Source organism: Chiloscyllium plagiosum, chromosome 6 (assembly GCF_004010195.1).
Source record: "Chiloscyllium plagiosum isolate BGI_BamShark_2017 chromosome 6, ASM401019v2, whole genome shotgun sequence".
Taxonomy (NCBI): Eukaryota; Metazoa; Chordata; class Chondrichthyes; order Orectolobiformes; family Hemiscylliidae; genus Chiloscyllium; species Chiloscyllium plagiosum.
In genome coordinates, this window is record NC_057715.1 from 104,726,603 (window position 1) to 104,744,856 (window position 18,254).

Below are 18,254 nucleotides of genomic sequence, written 5' to 3' on the forward strand. Positions count from 1 at the left end.
TCTAAACGCTTCCTATTCATGTGCCCATCCAGATGCCTTTTAAATGTTGTAATTGTACCAGCCTCTAACATTTCCTCTGGCAGCTCATTCCATACACGTTCCAACCTTTGTGTGAAAAAGTTACCCCTTAGGTTCCTTTTAAATCTTTTTGCTCTCACCTTAAAACATATGCCCCCTAATTCTGGATTCCCTGTATCAAAGAACCAAGCAAACATTGGAGTTTGACTCTATCCAAGCAAACCAAAGACATATCTTACTTGAACCAGACCGTATTTACATGCATTTGAAATATGAGGAGGATACCTCACAGCAAGGTGGAGAATGAAAGTGTCTTGCCAGTGAAAGCTTGGGGTCTTGCTTCTAGATCCAATCTGTGTTTAGCTCCTCCCCACAGCAACCAACCCCAGTGTCGAGGTGACCCTATTGTGAGCAGTGGATGCAGTATATTCAATGGAAAGAAGAATGTGCAATTGCTGTTTCACCTTGAAGGAGCATCTGGAGCTTTGCACTCTGAGGGAAGAGGATGTAAAAGGGCAAGTGTTACATCTCCTACATTTGCATGGAAGGATACTATGGGGATGAGCAAGGTTTTGGGGGTGATTGAGTTGAGCAGCGTATTTGCCCCATCAGAGTACTAAAAGTAGAGGGAAGGGAAGCTGTGTTTGATAGTGTCATTGGGCTGGAGGTGGCAGAAAAGGTGGAAAATGAACTGCTGGATATTATGACCAGCAACCTCATGGCCCAGCATAGCCCTCACTCGACTATCTCCATTAAACCGAAGGGATCAACCTTGGCTCAATGAAGAATGCAGGATACAATGTCAAGAGCAGACCAGGCATATCTAAACATGATGAAGCTACAAGACAGGATGACATTTATGCTACAGAAGGACCATGGGATAGTCAGAACAAAGAGAGCTCATAACGAATGGAGCAGATCCAAGCTCTGCAATCCTGTCACATTCAGTCAGGAATGGTGGTGACATTTGAAACAATTTTGGAGGAGGCTTCAGAACATCCCTAAAATGATGGCAGAGGTTGACACATCAATGCAAATGAGGCTGAAGCATTTGCATTGACCTTTAGCCAGAAGTGTCACGTGGATGATCCAACTTTTTAAAAATCCTGACCAGTATCGATGCCAAACTTTAGCCAATTCAATTCATTCCATGGGATATCAAGAAATGGCTGGGCACAGCAAAGGTTATGGACAACATCCAGACAGTATTTCAGAACTAGCTGCACTTTTTTAACCAAATTGCTCCTTTACAGATACAACACTGGAATTTGTCCAACAATGTGGAAAGTTGCTCATGTTTTACCTATCCACAAGAGAAGAGCAGAGTAAATCCAACACTGCTCCCGTAAACTATGCAGTATTGGCGACATTTTCTATTCAAGGTGAACAGAGATGTTATTGTGCACTCTTGGGGCACATAGGATTTGAAGCTTCTTGGATCAGAGATAGGGATACTACAATTGTGCTTCTAGAACCCATTAAGTCTGAAGTCAACTCAGCTCAGGTCCCAAGTTCAATCATTGTCAGCTGCTTTAACATAAAATCATGACTGGGGTCATTTCCTGATGATTATACAGTGATTTTGTGACTCATTGAAGCAGTCTGTGCTTTTGTGCAGAAAAACCAGGACACCATCTGGCCTTCCCCAGTAAAATAGTAAAGTACATGCTGCCACATAATTGACAAGCAAGGACCATTGCCAACAACAGAGAACATAATCATTTCCCTACACATTCAATGGTATTCCCATCACTGAACCTTCCAACATTAACAGTCTGGGAGTTACTATTGACCAGACTGTAAAAAATAAAGTAATATAAATACTGTAGCTCCAAGAACAGGTCAGAAGCTTGAAATTCTGTGATGGATAACTCACTTCCTAACTCCACAAACCTTTGTAGCATCTATAAGACATAATTTAGGCCTGTGATTGAAAACCCTCCACTTGTTTGGAAAACAACAACACTCAAGAAGCATGTCACCACCAACAACAAAACAGCTCATTTAAGAAGCCCTGAAGAAAGGTCACTGGATCCAACACTTAACTCTGTTTTCTCTCCATAGATGCAGCCAGACCTGCTGAGTTTCTCCAGCAATTAATAATAGTTATGGAAAAGGATAAGTCTTCCATAAAAGTTCTTAATTCTTTAAGGGTGTGAAGCAAGAACTTTCAGAAGTTGATTGGTGTAGACTGTTGAGAGAAAGTGAGGGCTGCAGATGCTGGAGATCAGAGCTGAAAATGTGTTGCTGGAAAAGCGCAGCAGGTCAGGCAGCATCCAAGGAACAGGAGAATCGACGTTTCGGGCATGAGCCCTTCTTCAGGTGTAGACTGTTCACAGGTATAGAGATGACCGACAAGTGGGAGGCCTTCAAAAGTGTGATAACGAGAGTGTAGAAGCATTATGTTCCTATTAAAGTGAAAGGCAAGGCTGGAAATATTAGGGAACAATGGCTGAATAAGGATACTGAAGTTCTCGTCAAGAATAAAAATAAATCACATGTTAGGTATATACAACTGGGATCAACTGAATCTCTTGAAGAGTATAAAGAGTGTAGGGATATTCTTAAGAAGGAAATCAGGAAGGCAAAGAGAGGATATGAGAGAGCTTTGGCAGAAGCGGTTAAAGATAATCCAAAAGCATTCTACAAATATATATTAACAGCAAAAGAGCAACTAGAGAGCGAGTTAGACCCCTTAAAGATCAATGAGGTTGTCTTTGTGTTGAATGGAAGAAGGTGGTAGAGATATTAAGTTAAAATTCACATCAGCTTTTACTGTTGAGAAAGAAATGGAGGCAAGAGAACTCAGGGAACTAAACTTTGATGTTTTAAAAACAGTTCACATGACAGAAGAGGAAATGCTGGTGGTCTAGAAAACATAAAGGTAGATATATCTCCAGGATCTGATCAAGTCTATCCCATGACATTGTGGGAGGTTAGGGAGGAAGTTATGAGGCCCCTAGCTGAAACATTTGTATCATCAATAAACATGGGTGAAATACTGGAGAACTGGAGGGTGGCTAATGTTGTGCCAATGTTTAAGAATTGCTGTAGAGAGAATCTTGGGAACAATAGACCTGTGAACATGAGTCTGACACCAGTGGTAGGTAAGTTGTTGGAAGTGATTCTGAAAGATAGGATTTGGAGAGGTAAGGCATGATTAGGGATAGTCAGCATGGTTTTGTTCGAGGATAATCATATCTCACAAACTTGATTGAGCTTTTTAATGAGGTAACCAAAATGATTGACGAGGGCAGAATGGTAGGACTTGGACTTTAGAAAAGCCTTTGACATGGTTCTGCATGGTAGACTAAGTAGTAAAGTTAGATCACATGGGATACAGGGTGAGCTTGCTGACTGGATACAAAATTGGCTTTATGGTTGGAGACAGAGGATGGTGATGGAGGGTTGTTTTTTGGACTGGAGGCCCATGACCAAGGGTGTTCCACAGGGATGGGTTTGGGGTCAACTTTTGTGTGTCATTTATATAAATGATTTTGAATGAGGATATAGGAGGCATGTTTAGTAAGATAGCAGATAACATCAAAATTGGTGGCAAATTGCACAATGAAGAAGGTTATCTAAGATTACAAAGAGATCTTGATCAATTAGGTCAATGGATTGAGGAGTGGCAGATGAAGTTTAATTTGGAGGTATGTGAGGTATTGCATTTTGGTCGTACAAAGAAGGCTAGGACTTATACAATTAATGGTAGGGACCTGGTTAGTGTTGTAGAACAGAGAGAAGCAGGGATCAGATACATAATTCCTTGAAATTTGTGTCACAGGCAGACTGGGTGGTTAAGAAGGTATTTAGCATGCGTGCCTCATTGCTCAGATCTTTGTATATAGGAGTTGGGACATTATGTTGAGCTTATACAGGATGTTGGTGAGGCCTCTTCTAGAGTACTGTGTGCAGTTCTAGTTGCCGTGTTATAGGAAGGAAGGTTCAGCAAAGATTTACCAGGATGTTGCTGGGAATGGAAAGTTTGAGTTTTAAAAATAGATTGAAAAGGACTTTTTTCACTGGAGCCTCGGAGGTTAAGGGGTGACACTATGGAGGTTTACAAAATCATGAGGGACAGAGAGAAGGTGAATGAGAATGGTTTTTTTCCCTAGTGTGGGGAAGTTCAAAACTAGGGGGCATACTTTTAAGGTGAGAGGTGGAAGATTTCAAAATGATATGAGGGGCAACTTTTTTACACAGCGAGTGATTCGTGTGTGGAATATACAGCCAGAGAAAGAGATGGATGCAGGTACAGTTACAGTGTTTAAAAGGCATTTGGAGACGTTCATGAATAAGAAGGGTTGTAGGGATATGGGGCAATTGCAGGCAGGTGGGTCTAATTTAGTTTGGGAACATCGTCGGCGTGGGCTAGTTGACCAAAGGGTCTGTTCCTGTGCTGTATGACAATGGCTAAAACTCCATTTCTGGTTTTGCTTCATTTAATTGGCAACACATCTTCAACATTCTACATTCACTTTGTTATTGTTGCATGAGGAATGTGTACTATACACACAAGTTGCTGCAGTAACTCACCATGGCTCCTTCAATAGCATCTTCTAAACACACGTTGTCTATTGGCTGAAAGGACAAGGACAACAGATATGTAGAAATAATAATTCTTCTCAATGTTATACACCACCCTGACTTGGAACTATATCATTATTCCTTCCTTGTCATTCCATCAAAAGTTTGAAAGCACTGTGTGTGTATGTACAGCAAATGGACTACACCAGATCAAGAAGGAAGCTTGTTCCGAACCTCAGCAGGCCATTTAGAGATTTGTTATTAAATACTAGCTTCTCTAGTGATACTCATATCTCAAGTATAGCCTTCTGAATATGAGGTGAGAGTGCTAATACTGTATCATGGTAGATGCAGAGTAAATCCTTCTTGACAATACTCTAGTAATTTGCTTTCATCCATATTACCTCCAGTCTGTCATTTTTATTTCATTTCATTAATCAGAGTGAATGGCGATGTATTGCCCAAATGCAGACTGTTTTAAAGCTTTGTACTTTGATTCAACAGTAACTGGTCGACACAAGAATAGTGTTGTTCGAATATTCTATACAAGACACATCTGTTTGCAACAATTTCTAACTTGCCACATTTAAAAGGAAGGCCTCTTGCAATGAAAGAGATTTCGGAAATGTTACAATGGAATTTTAATAATTTATGAATTGGCAGCTGCTCAAGAGTTAATAAAATGCACACTTCAATTAGCTTATTGGGGCCTTGGGAAAATAAAATCCTGTTTCTACTGGGTTTTGTTTCCTCAATTTATTCTTGAATATTCTTTACCTGTTGTGGCCCCCTGAGGTTAACAATGAGAGTTGCTGTCACAAATTTTTTTGTTGTACAAGGACTTTTTATTAGAGGTATGACAAGACAATGTGTGAGATATAATTTCACTACATGGATAGCTAGCATTTTGTCTCTCCTCCTGTGTGTTTCCTAATGTGTATCTTTCTTTTGTTCAGACTTGTTTTACTGAACTGAATCTTTTCCTTTTTTTGCAAAACAAAATTGCAGAAATTGCTACTCACAGGGCTCAGCTTCTGAGTTTAATGGGAAGATTTGAAGAACAATGTATTCTACAGCTCTATTTTTATTATTTCTCTACTTTCTAGGTCAATCTATTTTGGGCTGAAGGAAATAAATTCTACTTCATTGAAGGCTGGAATGTCTGAAATGACTTGAGTTTGAGGGAATCTAAACCTCGTGGGCAATCTCAATCCATTTTTCTGTGTAATATTTAACTTATCGTTGTCAGTGCCTTGATTTGGAGATGCTGGACTGGGATGTACAAAGTTAAAAATCACACAATAACATGAAGTTGTGTGATTTTTAACATTGTCAGTGCCTGCATCGCTCAAACCAAGGAACATGGGACAGAGGAGCAGGAGTAGGCCATTCTGCTCTTTGAGATGGCTCCACAATTCTACACGGCTGATCAGATTGTGGTCAGACTTTCCAGTTTGATCTCCATAACCCTTGGCAGCCTTCATAAAAGTGAAATACTGCAGATGCTGGTAATCTGAAACAAACACAGAGAGTGCTGGTCAAACTCAACAGATCTAGCAGGATCTGTGCAGACAGAAAGAGAGCTAATGTTTTAAATCCAGCATGACTCTTCTTCAGGACTGAAGGGTGGGTGAGAATGTTTTTGCATACTTTTCACAGAGACAGAGAAACCACTGCAAATGACAAAGGGGTTGTTAATGATTATTGACTCCCTTGTTGGCTCAAAATGTATGTTTGACTAAATTCAATGACCAGCCACCATTAATTAGATTCCCTACATGTGGAAATAGGCCATTTGGCCCAACAATTCCATACTGACCCTCCGAAGAGTAACCCACCCAGACCCATTTCTCTCTGACTAATGCACCTAACACAATGGGCAATTTAGCATGGCCGATTCATCTGGCCTGCATATCTTTGGACAGTGGGAGGAAACCCATGCAGACATGGGGAGAACGTACAAACTCTACACAGACAATCGCCCGAGGCTGGAATCAAACCTGAGTTCCTGGTGCTGTGAGGCAGCAGTGCTAACCACTGAGCCACCATGGCACCCATTGCTTTCAAGTGGAAGAGAATCCAAGTCTGAAAGACCTCTGAGAGAAACATTTTTTTATTCACTTGTTGGCTATGGGCATTGCTTGCTGGCCAGCATTATTACATGTCCCTAGTGTTATGGATAGAGCAAACCCCCTGAAAATATATTAACAAGATAGCCTAGACCATAACTTTATCTTCTTTTTAAAGGCAAGTGTGAGGCGTTGCATTGACCTATTTAATTGGTCATAAGTTTATTTACCAGGTTTTGAAGGAAAACATACATTATTATTACACTGGAGTTAAAGTAAGGACAAAATAAGAAATTTTTAGAAAGACCTTAATTGAAATACTATGAAATATTACAAGACAACATATATGTTAACTTCCAATAGTTAGCTGTTCGAAGATCATATTAGAACATAGAACATAGAAAAGTACAGCACAGAACAGGCCCTTTGGCCCACAATGTTGTGCTGAGGTTTAATCCTAATGTAAAATATAATAACTTAACCTAGGCACCCCTCAACTCACTGCTATCCATGTGCATGTCCAGCAGTCACTTAAATGTCCCTAACGACTCTGCTTCCACCACCACAGCTGGCAATGCATTCTATGCATTCACAACTCTCTGCGTAAAGAACCTACCTCTGACGTCTCCTCTATACTTTTCTCCTAATATCTTAAAATATATTGTCCCAAAAACACACCCTTGGTAAAGGCAAATTCAGTAAAATAGATAGTCTCACATGTAATTCTCCAGTCCAAGAAGAAAGAACATCAGGAAAAAGCCTGAGAGAGAGAGAGAGAACTCAAGCATTTTGTTGTAGCAAGGAGAGATGTATAGCAGCTTCCAATAGCTACTGAAATTTAAACTAAAATCTTGGTTCTATGGGGACTTGATTCCACCCGCCATACTTCTTTTGTCTGCTTTTGAAAAACCCCAAGTTAGCTATATTGCTGGGCTCATGACAGACAACTCTGCTCCAAGTTTATAAAACTTGCTTTCAAAAGAAACATGACAGATGTAAAGGTACATCCTTCTTAAAGGCACATCCCGTATCACTAGTTATCCTTGAGAAGGTGGTTGTAAGCTGCCTTCATGAATCACTACAGTCCATGTGCTGTAGGTTGACCCACAATGATCTTTGGGAGGAAGTTGCAGGATTTTGATTTAGCAACAGTGAAGGAACACTGAAATATTTGCAAGTTGAGATGGTAAGTGGCTTGGAGGGGAACTTGCAAATGGAAGTGGTTCTGAGTTTGGAAGGTGTCTGAATTTCTGCAGTGCATCTTGTAGATAGTACACATAGCTGCATTGGTGGTGGAAGGAGTGGATGCTTATAGATGTGGTGCCAATCAAGTGGACTGCTTTGTCCCGGAAAACGTCAAGCTTCTTGAGTATTGTTTGAATTGTATTCATCCAGACAAGTGGGAGTATTCCATCACACTCCTGACTTGAGCTTTGTAGTCAGGCTTTGGAGAGTCAGGAGGTGAGTCACTTGCTGCAGTATTCCTAGCCTCTGACCTGCTCTTGTAGCCATTGTGTTTATGTGGCAAGTCCAGTTGAGTTTCTCATCAATGATAACCTCCATGATATTGACAGTGGGAGATTCAGTGATGGTAATTCCATTGAATGTCAAGGGACAGCAGTTAGATTGTCACTTATGTTCATTGTCTGTCCATTGTCGGACACTTGCCACTTATCAGCCCAAGATATTGCTGCATTTGAACATGGACTGCTTCAGTATCTGAGGAGTTGTGAATGGTGCTGAACATTGTGCAAACATCAGGGAACATCCCTACTTCTGACCTGATGATAGTGGGAAGGTCATTGATGAAGCAGCTAAAGATGGTTGGGCCTAGGCACTACCCTGAGAAACTCCAGTGCTGAGATGACTGACCTCCAACAAACACAAACATTTTCCTATGTGTCAGGTATGATTCCAACCAGAGAAATTTGCTCCGGGTTCCCATTGACTCCAGGTTTGCTAAGGCTCCTTGATGCTACACTCGGTCGAATGTGGCCTTGATGTGAAGGGCTGTCATTCTTACTGCACCTCTGCAATTTAGCATGTTTGAACCAAGGCTGTAGTGAGGTCAGGAGCTGAGTGGCCCTGGCAAACCCAAACTGGGCATCACTGAGCAGGTTATTGCTGAGCAGGTGCTGCTTGATAGCACTGTTGATGACATTTCCATCACTTTACTGATGATCAAGGGTAGACTGATGGTGCAGTAATTGGTCAGCTTGGACATACATGGGCAATTTTTTACATTGTTGGGTAGATGCCAGTGTTGTAACTGTACTGGAATGACTTGGCGAGGGGACCGGCAAGTTCTGGAGTAATCCAATGTCAGGGCCCATAGCCTTTGCAGCATCCAGAGTCTCCAACTATTTCTTGATAACACATGGAGTGAATTGAATCGGCTGAGGACTGGTATCTATGATGCTGGGGACCACTGAAGGAGACCGAGATGTATCATCCACTGGCACATCTGGCTGAAGATTGCTGTGAATGCTTCAGCCTTACATTTTGTCTGTCTGAGAATGGGGATACTTGGACAGCCTCCTCCTACCATTCTCTTGATCTCAGTTCTTACAAGGGAGACCTCTTATTCATAAAGATAAGCAAAACACTGCAGATGCTGGAAATCTGAAGGAAAAATAGGAAGTGCTGGTGACACTCAGCAGATCTGTGGAGAAAGAAACAGAGTTAATGTTTTGAGTCTGATCTTCATCTTATTCTTATACTGTGTCCCCTTGTTCTTATCTCTCTCACAGGAGCCAACAATTCTCCCAGACTCCATGGATGTGGCATGGTGGCTCAGTGGTTAGCACTGCTGCTTCACAGCACCAGGGACCTGGGTTTGATTCCAGCCTTTGGCAACTGTCTGTGTGGAGTTTGCATGTTCTCCCTATGTCTGCATGGGTTTTCTCAATTTCTCACAGTCCAACAATGTGTGGGTCAGGTGAACTGGCCAGGCTAAATTGCCCATAGTGTTAGGTGCATTAGTCAGAGGGCAATGGGTCTGGCTAGGCTACTCTTTGGAGGGTCGGTATGGACTTGTCGGACCAAATGGCCTGTTTCCACACTGTAGGTAATCTACTCAACTCTATTGAGCCTCTTCAGATATCAATAAGGTCACCTCTCATTCTTTTAAATTCTAATCAATCACCTGATTAACCTTTCCTCATACGAGAAGGCGCTTATTCCAAAAATAAATTTAAAAATAACTCGAATGAAGAGGGTTTTCACACAGCACCATGGCTTTACTCAATAGACTGCCTTGATTCCCTACAAAATGAAATTATGCTTATGAAGGCATCCTCACATTTATGTTTGTAAGCAAATCAAAATAAACACCCTGTGCAGCCAACATAACCTGGCCAAGGGCATTGCTGAAGGGTTCATCATCTGCCAATCTAAACAGTTGGTTTTGTGCCAGTCAATAGTTTCCATGTCATGTCACATGTTGCTCAAGGCTCAAGTGCTGAAGTTAAGTTACTCTTTTGACAGATCCCAGCGATTATCTTAATGACTTCTACAGAAGTGGATAATACTGTCTGCTAATTAATGTGATTGCAGCATGCAGTGAGTGCTGATTCTGTTATTGACGAACAAGTTGTCTGACTGCACAGCTGCTGGAAGGTTTTGTGTATGCTGACCAGAACGCAAAAACATTGACCTTCTGGTTCTAGAAGCCACTGCGGCAGAGATCTGTGCAGCAGCAGGAAACATGAGGAGGGATGTCTGAGTAGGCCTGAGCAGAGAGATATAAAATTGTAAGAGGCAGGTGTCAGTTAAAACAAGACTGTAATGCTAATGCCTCTTCTTAAAGGGAAGATGCATTTTGTCTGGAGGAGAGGCTGGAAGTCCTTTTTCAACTGAGTTTGACCTGACAATGACACAAAAGTGGCTCAACATGAGAAAGTGTGGCACTGGAAGCGTTTGGTGCAGAAGATGCAGAGGAGGTGAGATGTTCTCTATCACAGAGGGTCATGGGGAGCCTGTGAACAAGCTTTGTGAAACAACTGGGAGCGGTTATCCATGAAGTTAATCCCTGAGCATCTTATTGGAAAAATTCAATGGCTTGACATAAATCATCAGGGTCAGTGACTGCCTCTTCAAATCCCATCAACAGCCATAAGTAGCATCAGACATTGCTCAATGCACAGCAGCCCCATTATTGACTTGTCCGAAATCTTTATTAACCAGGACTCACACCCAATATTCATAGCTCCATCTCAATCTCACACGTTCAACAATGCCACAAACTAGGGACCCACGTCTCACAGTTTGCACTTGCTGGCAGCTCTTCACCCAAGATAATCTTGTCACTAATATCACCGCACTTGCTGATATATGTTCCTCATTCCTGCATAAAAAATGCTGCATGAATAGAGCCAGCAATACCTAACCAGTCGTGGAGCAGTAAGGCTACATTCCACCATCTCCACAGAAACAGCAGTGCTCAGCATCATTGGAGTGGCTGTTGCTGAGACCAGTTCAGATAGGGCTGAACAGATTGAAGGTGAAGCTATGGCTATGCCTACTCCTCTTTTTCACATCCCATTTCATTCATAACCTGCAGTCTCTTTGGATTTACAAGACACAAATAATGCATGCACCTTGTATTATTGCACAGATCTCAGAAAGGCACTACACTTTTAAGAAGGCCAGACAGAGGCCTCTATCTTACTCTCTGCAGTCAGTAATCAGTTAGTCTGTCAGCAATGAAATGCAGCCAGTCAGTCAGTGAAGTATGACAGTGGTATTGTAGCAATCTAAATAAGCACATAATCCAGATTGTATGTGGAATATATCTCAGACTTAATATTAGTGTATTTAGTTTGTTGTTAATAAACTTGGAGCTATCAGTGTGATAAATGCCACGTAGGCTAAAATGTGGAGAAGCACAAACACACTATGGTAACAGAAAGTAGATTCTAGAATATGGTGGCAGTGAGTTGATGCAAGGAGTTGGTGACACAGCAAGTTGGTACTGAAGGTTAAACGTAGATTTCCTGACAGTCACCTATCACTCAATCATATGTCTCAGTTCAGATCTGAAGTTGCAGTCACAATAGAAGACAAACAATTCTACGTGGACTAGTGCTCCTTTAGTATTCTGTCAGAATTCAATGATTCAAGCGATGAATATATAGATCAACAGATTATGGACAAAGCATTTAGGCTGCCAAACTTCTTATCACTTTGGGGTTTTAAGATTTGATTAGAGTTAAATTGTAAAGCATTTTGATCGCAAAGATCCAGACAAGATATTCCAAGTCCCAGAAAATCTACCTAAGGCCAGAATCAACATCAGGATACGTAGGTTTGAGTTCATGATATACTGCCAACAGGCAGTTTCCTCATTTCCCCTCCCCCCACCTTACCCCAGTTCCAACCTTCCAGCTCAGCACCATCCTCATGACCTGTCCTACCTGCCAATCTTCCTTCCCACCTATCCGCTCCACCCTCCTCTCTGACCTATCACCTTCATCCCCACCCCCATCCATCTATTTTACTCCTTGCTACCTTCTCCCCACCCCCATCCACTCCCATTTATCTCTCCACTCTGGAGGGTCCCTGCCTTCAGTCCTGGTGAAGGGCTTTTGCCTGAGACGTTGATTTTCCTGTTCTTCGGATGCTGCCTGACTTGTTGTGCTTTTCCAGCACCACCCTAATCTAGACTCTGATTTCCAGCATCTGCAGTCTTCACTTCTGCCTAGGTGAAAATATTGACTAATTTATAGGCAGATGTTGATGCAAAAGCCTGGAATGTGATTTAACAGAAACTAATTTAGCTACAAGGCTTACAAAGCTGGTCAAATAAAAGCAACAGACTGTGGATACTGAAAATCTGAAACAAACACAGAAAATGTTAGAAAAAAATCAGCAGGTCAGGCAGCACCTATGGAGAGAGAAACAGAGTTCATGTTTTGAATCCAGTGACCCTTGAAGGCTTATACTCAACTTAAAACACTAACTGTTTCTCTCTTCACAGAGGCTGCCTGATCTGTTGAGTTTCTTCAGCATTTTCTATGTTTCTTAACAAACTGGTCATTGCCTTTATATCTATCAACTCTTTCCAAAAGGCACTTCCCCTTACACCTGAAGATGATTCCACTGATGCATTGCTGGAAGAAGGACATAAGGTATAAGCAACTGTAGCAGGACACTCCGCAATGATCACCAAGAACAATAAAATGTCCAAATCTTGCACATGATGTGGATTGCCTTATCCTTTAAAACATTGTCCAGCATTTTGTGACATGTACAAGCTATGTTCTAAGAAGACAGGAAATACAAGGGCTCAGAGAGACCCAAAATGGAACAAAATTCTCCACAGTAGCATGTAAAGAAAGGACAAAGTCAGAAGATTCTAAATTCCCTTCCAGGCATGTCAGTGAACTCCAAGGGGTAACTTTCAGACCCCGGTTAGACAGCACATGTGGTCAATTTGACACACCATATGGATGGCATCAGAAAAACTGAAGCCTTTACATCCATCCAAGTGACATACACTGAAAGAATGGATGACATGTATTAAATGCCAAAATTGATACCGATGAAAATACAAACATTATCCTTTATGTATCTTAGGTGAGATTTGTTAGAAAACTGGTACAATATGGTGTTGTCCTCATAAGCTAACTGCTTGCAATGGGTCTGACATCCTTGAATGTTGTCATCGTTCTTCTTTGTCAATATGGCCCATCAGAATTGACACTCAAAACGTTAGGAACTCGAACAATAGCCTCCCAATACGCAAAGATCTACATATTATCATGATCCACAAACTAACCAACAAATCAATTCCAACACCAAAGATTCAAGATCGCCACATCAAACTTATCCATGACATGACAAACATTTACCCAGACTGTTTTGAATGTACTCGTAACTTTAAAGCTGATGTAGCAGTACATCTGCAAGGAGATGCCTGAACCCGCTTTGACTATCCTCATAATTGCATTATTTACATTCAGGGTAAATTGGAATTGGATTCCGTGATACAAAACAATATCATTCACAAGTTGAGTGTCACACTGATTTGTGCAACTCTGTAACTTGTGTTTTGAAGAAAGATAGTTGTGTTGGATTGAAGCCAACTAAGTGGTACACTAAATGTGATTACATACGACCAAAATTTTGCGAGAAGATGGGTTTGAATAGTGCCTTAAAGGTGGTAAGGGAGAAAGCTAAAAAATTCTATTGCAAGAAGTGGCAAAAAGCCCCTAATTTAATTGGGGTAAAAAACACAGAATTGTCCATAAGTATGATACAGTAAAGTCACACGAGTGCTTGATGTTCGTAGCGGAAATACCACTTTGGAACAGTAGAGGGCTGCTGTTCTGAGGTGGAAACTCAGGTTGAATACTGAAAGCCTGACTTTGCACTTAACCCAACTAGAGAGTGGTTGATATTGACATTTGGGCAAAATTGTTGGCAACTGTTCCATAACCTTCTCTTGATGACTACTACTCTCTCTCTGCCAAAGTGGATTAATTATTGCTTTGATTTGCAACTTTATTTGCAGACCAAGTTGTTTTGTGAGCTTCCCACAACACTTACTCATCTAGTTTTGTGCTCTGACATTACAACAGTGACTAGACCCTTTCCAAAATATCTCATTGGCTGTAGAGCACCTAGAGGTGATTGGTGGTCATGAAAAATAAGTCTTTCTTTTTATTTTCCTTTATTTTCTGAGAACCTGACCAGTAGGCACACTGTAATCCAAAAAGATTTGAATTAGGCTGATTCGAATTCAGGGTGACTTTAGTGCACAGCCCTGCCTATTACGTTGTTTAATAAATGTCTTCTGCCCCTCATCATTGCAATCAGAATTATGTGAGGAGGTGCATTGGTGAAACACCATTTTTATGACATTTGGACATTTTTTGTTACAACTCATTATCCTTCTTCGCTGTCGAAGAATTTATGTTTGCATGTGATGATTAATTTTGATTCAATCATGTCAAGAATGATAGCTAATGTGAGAGAGTGATGACAGTGCTTGAGTAAGGACTGGCAAGGATAAGAATTCCTTGGGGCAACAATTTAATGCCCAAGTCAAGGGGAGCTGTCAAAGATTTCTGTCTTAAATTATAAGACACAGTGCGAGGCTGAATGAATGCCAATAAAAAAATACATATTAAAATTAGAGCTGTGCATGTATAGTTGGAATTAGTTTAAATTCAAGCATATTCCAAGGTCTTCATTAAGCCATTGCCTGCTTAATACTGATATTAATTGCCAAGGTGCACTTTAATTCCATTGTAAGGTATGCTTGCCAATTGAATTCACTTTTCCTTACAAATCAATAAAATTTAAAACGGAATTATATAAGATCCCTGTGAAAATTAAGAATTCCATTGATCTAAAAATGTAGTGTTACAATATCTTGCAAAAGAAATAATACATTTTCAGAATGGTTTGTAGAATGTGCTCACAATGGGTCCTTACTAACTGTACAAAACTAAAGGTTTTTTAAATGATTTTGACAATCAATGGTCATAAATAGTTAGCAAAAGGGAGTTTGTATTTCTTGAATGTACATGACGGGATGAAAGGAATAAATAATTTCAAATCTCAATGTGTTATCCTTGGTAAAATATCAGGGGTTTTCTTTCTTCCGATCTGTTTTATTTTATGTAAGCTATCTCAATCCACAGTCATCTGCTAAATATCACTCATTGATTCTCACAGTTTTCCTTTAACTAGAGTGAAGTGACTGGTTGGGGAGAATGGATGGAGTAGGGGAAACTGGTGGGACATGCAAAACTTGGTGAATGACATCAAGAAGAAATGATCAACCAGTTCAAAGGATAAGATGGATCTACTATATTTTCACAAACTGAGTTAGTAGATAATACAGTGGGAAGTCCTCCCCCATCATGCCATTGCTAGTTTGGTTTATCCAATATATGTGTAAATTAGAGTCACCCATGATTACAGATGTACCCTTAATGCATGCATCTCTGAATTCTTGTTTAATAGCTTTCCTTATATGTCCAGTACTGTTTGAGGGTCTTTAGATAACACCCAACAACATCTTCCGCCCCTTGGTGTTTATCTCCACCCATCAGATTTCACTTCATGATTTTCTAAGCCAATATCCTTCCTCACTAATAATGCCACCCCTACCTCTCCTATCTGTTTGCTTGTCCTTTCAAATTAATAAGCACCCCTGGATGTTCAGTGCCCACCTTTGGTAACCTTGCAGTGCTGCGTTTGTAATCACAACTATATCATAACTATTTATGCCACTATGCACTGCTACCTCATCTACCTTATTATAAATGCTACATGTATTAAGACACAAAACCTTTCGACTTGTTTTTTTAAAGCAAAATAACCTATCTTAGAGGACTGTAGAGGTTGAGTGACTAAGCCACTCTGATAGCAAATGAGTAACAGGGCTGATATGGGGGTTAACCTGCTCCCATGTGCTTTACTTATTTTCTGTTCTTTTCTCTTTTTTTGCTTTTGCTCTTTTTCTTTTTTCTTTAAAGCCTGGAGAGTGGCAGGAGGCCTCTGGCAGCAGCAACAGCACACCCAGGATGAGCCAGACAGGGCTCCACCATGGGGAGCAGGTCCCAGGCTGACTCAGCTGGCTGGGACTTGCAGACTGAGCTGAGGGCCCAGGTCTGTGGCTAGGCCTGATCGCCTGTAGGAGTTGAAGTGTCAGTGGAAGGGACGGCGGAGGACCTTGACAACTGATGAGCAGCAGCAAAGTGTAGAGGAGGAGTGTCGTTTGGGGAACAGGAGATACAGAGCCCCAAGCCCATGGCTCCAGATCGGACACTGCAGTTGTGATTATGAGACTTCAGGAGTCCTTTTCAGGGACTCTGGCCAATGTCAAGCAATGACTGGAGAAGCAGCAGAGGAGGAACAAGTAGTAGAGAGAAAGGTGAACTGTATTGCAGTAAAATCTTGCTTTATAATTAAAATTTCAAGATGGCGCTGGAGCGTGGGGACACTTTGCATATGACATGCAAAGATACTTTTCACTTTTTTATACATGTGACAATGAATCTACAAGACTGAAGTAGACAGATTTTTAATCAGGAAGGGAATCAAGGGTTATTGGCAAAAAGGAGGAATGTGAAGTTGAGAATGATCAGATCAACTATGATCTTATTGAATGATGGGGCAGATGTGATGGGCTGAACAGTCTACAATTACTCCTATATTTTATAGTCCCATGGAGAAGGATGCAGAAAATACGACAAGGTGAGTTCCTTTGACAGCATTCACAATGATTTGCATCACCCAATGGAATTCCTGTTGGCAGAAACTTAAATACAGTGGAAGAGGAATTTTGGCAGTAAAGGAAAGAAAGTCCTGGAAGAGCTCGCCAATATTTCAACAAGTTTTAATACATTATTCACCTTTTGGTAAATACCTGTTTCCTGCCATTGATTAACCCATGTTTGCTCAAGTGCAACAGACTTTTGCTCCAGATTAGGCTGTGATGTGCATCACCTTGCCTGTGAACCTATGGAATTAAATACCTCTGTGATAGTCAGACAGTGGAGCATTCAATAGGCCACAATGATCTTGATTAGGTTGTATTTGATTGATCCACTATTGGCCAAAATATCTGAATAAACCCTTTAGAATGTCACTTGTATTCTCTAAAATATTCTGTGCCTGAATGAGACGTATTATATCTTGTCAGTTGGTAGGCTTTGACCTTTATCAGTAGGGTTCTCAACTATTGTTTTAAAATGTAGCCTTTGTTCCTAAGCAGTAAATTGGTCCTTGCCCTGGGGCAGTGAGCAATGCTGGAATTCCTGATTGTCTTAAAATGAATGAATCATGACAGCTCTCTAGGTATCAAGGATTTACATGTATGGTGATGTTGAACATTAAGAGGGTGAAATCTTTTTGTTGTTCACATTGCTCATTGGATGCTGCAATCATGTGTGCCTTGTTAATGGTTTCATGTACTGGGAGTTATACTACCATTCTTTAAAAGGTGTCACCTTTTCTTGCTAACCGTACATACATTGGACAGGAAAGCAGATGAATCAAAGTTATCAAGACATTGGAAAAAATAAAAATCACACAACACCGGGTTATAGTCCAACAGGTTTAATTGGAAGCACACTAGCTTTCGGAGCGACGCTCCTTCATCAGGTGATTGTGGAGGGCTCGATCGTAACACAGAATTTATAGCAAAAATTTGCAGTGTGATGTAACTGAAATTATACATTGAAGAATTGATTGTCTGTTAAACCTTTCATCTGTTAGAATACAGTGATAGTTTCACTTCTTTCATGTGTAAATCACAAAACCCTTTTTTTAAAGTTGCATTCTCGAGTTAGCTGTTAACAATGTGATAGCTAGACAATATGTTGAAGGTATTAGCCCCCTGTGTTCTCTGTCTATGACCTGAGGTTTAGATTGATTCCAATCTAAAAAGTGAGATAACAGAGTTTTACATAAATTCACAGAAGGAACAGTGATGTATATCCAATATATGTAGGATAGTAAGTGGCTTTGATGGGAACATTATTAGGAGTTCCTTTCTTTGGAAAGGCAAGACCTGAAATAAATCTTTCAAATTCTGAAGGGATTTGGTAAGGTTGATGTTGGCAAGGTGTTTCCATGAAGAGTAGGAAAACAAATCTAAGAAGGACTCATGGGAAACCTTTT

The 18,254-nt window shown here is 40.7% G+C and overlaps 1 long non-coding RNA gene across 2 annotated transcripts in view; it reads left to right on the plus strand.

Annotated features, from left to right (window-relative positions):
- Positions 1–16,615, plus strand: part of LOC122551171 — a 31,673-nt gene extending 15,058 nt beyond the window's left edge. The window contains exon 5 of one of the 2 annotated variants that reach the window (XR_006312041.1): positions 16,106–16,615. This is a non-coding gene — a long non-coding RNA (uncharacterized LOC122551171). Of the gene's footprint in view, positions 1–10,425; positions 10,553–16,105 lie in introns of those variants that run through there. The other variant, XR_006312042.1, reaches the window with a different exon arrangement.
- Positions 16,616–18,254: the final 1,639 nt, after the last annotated feature.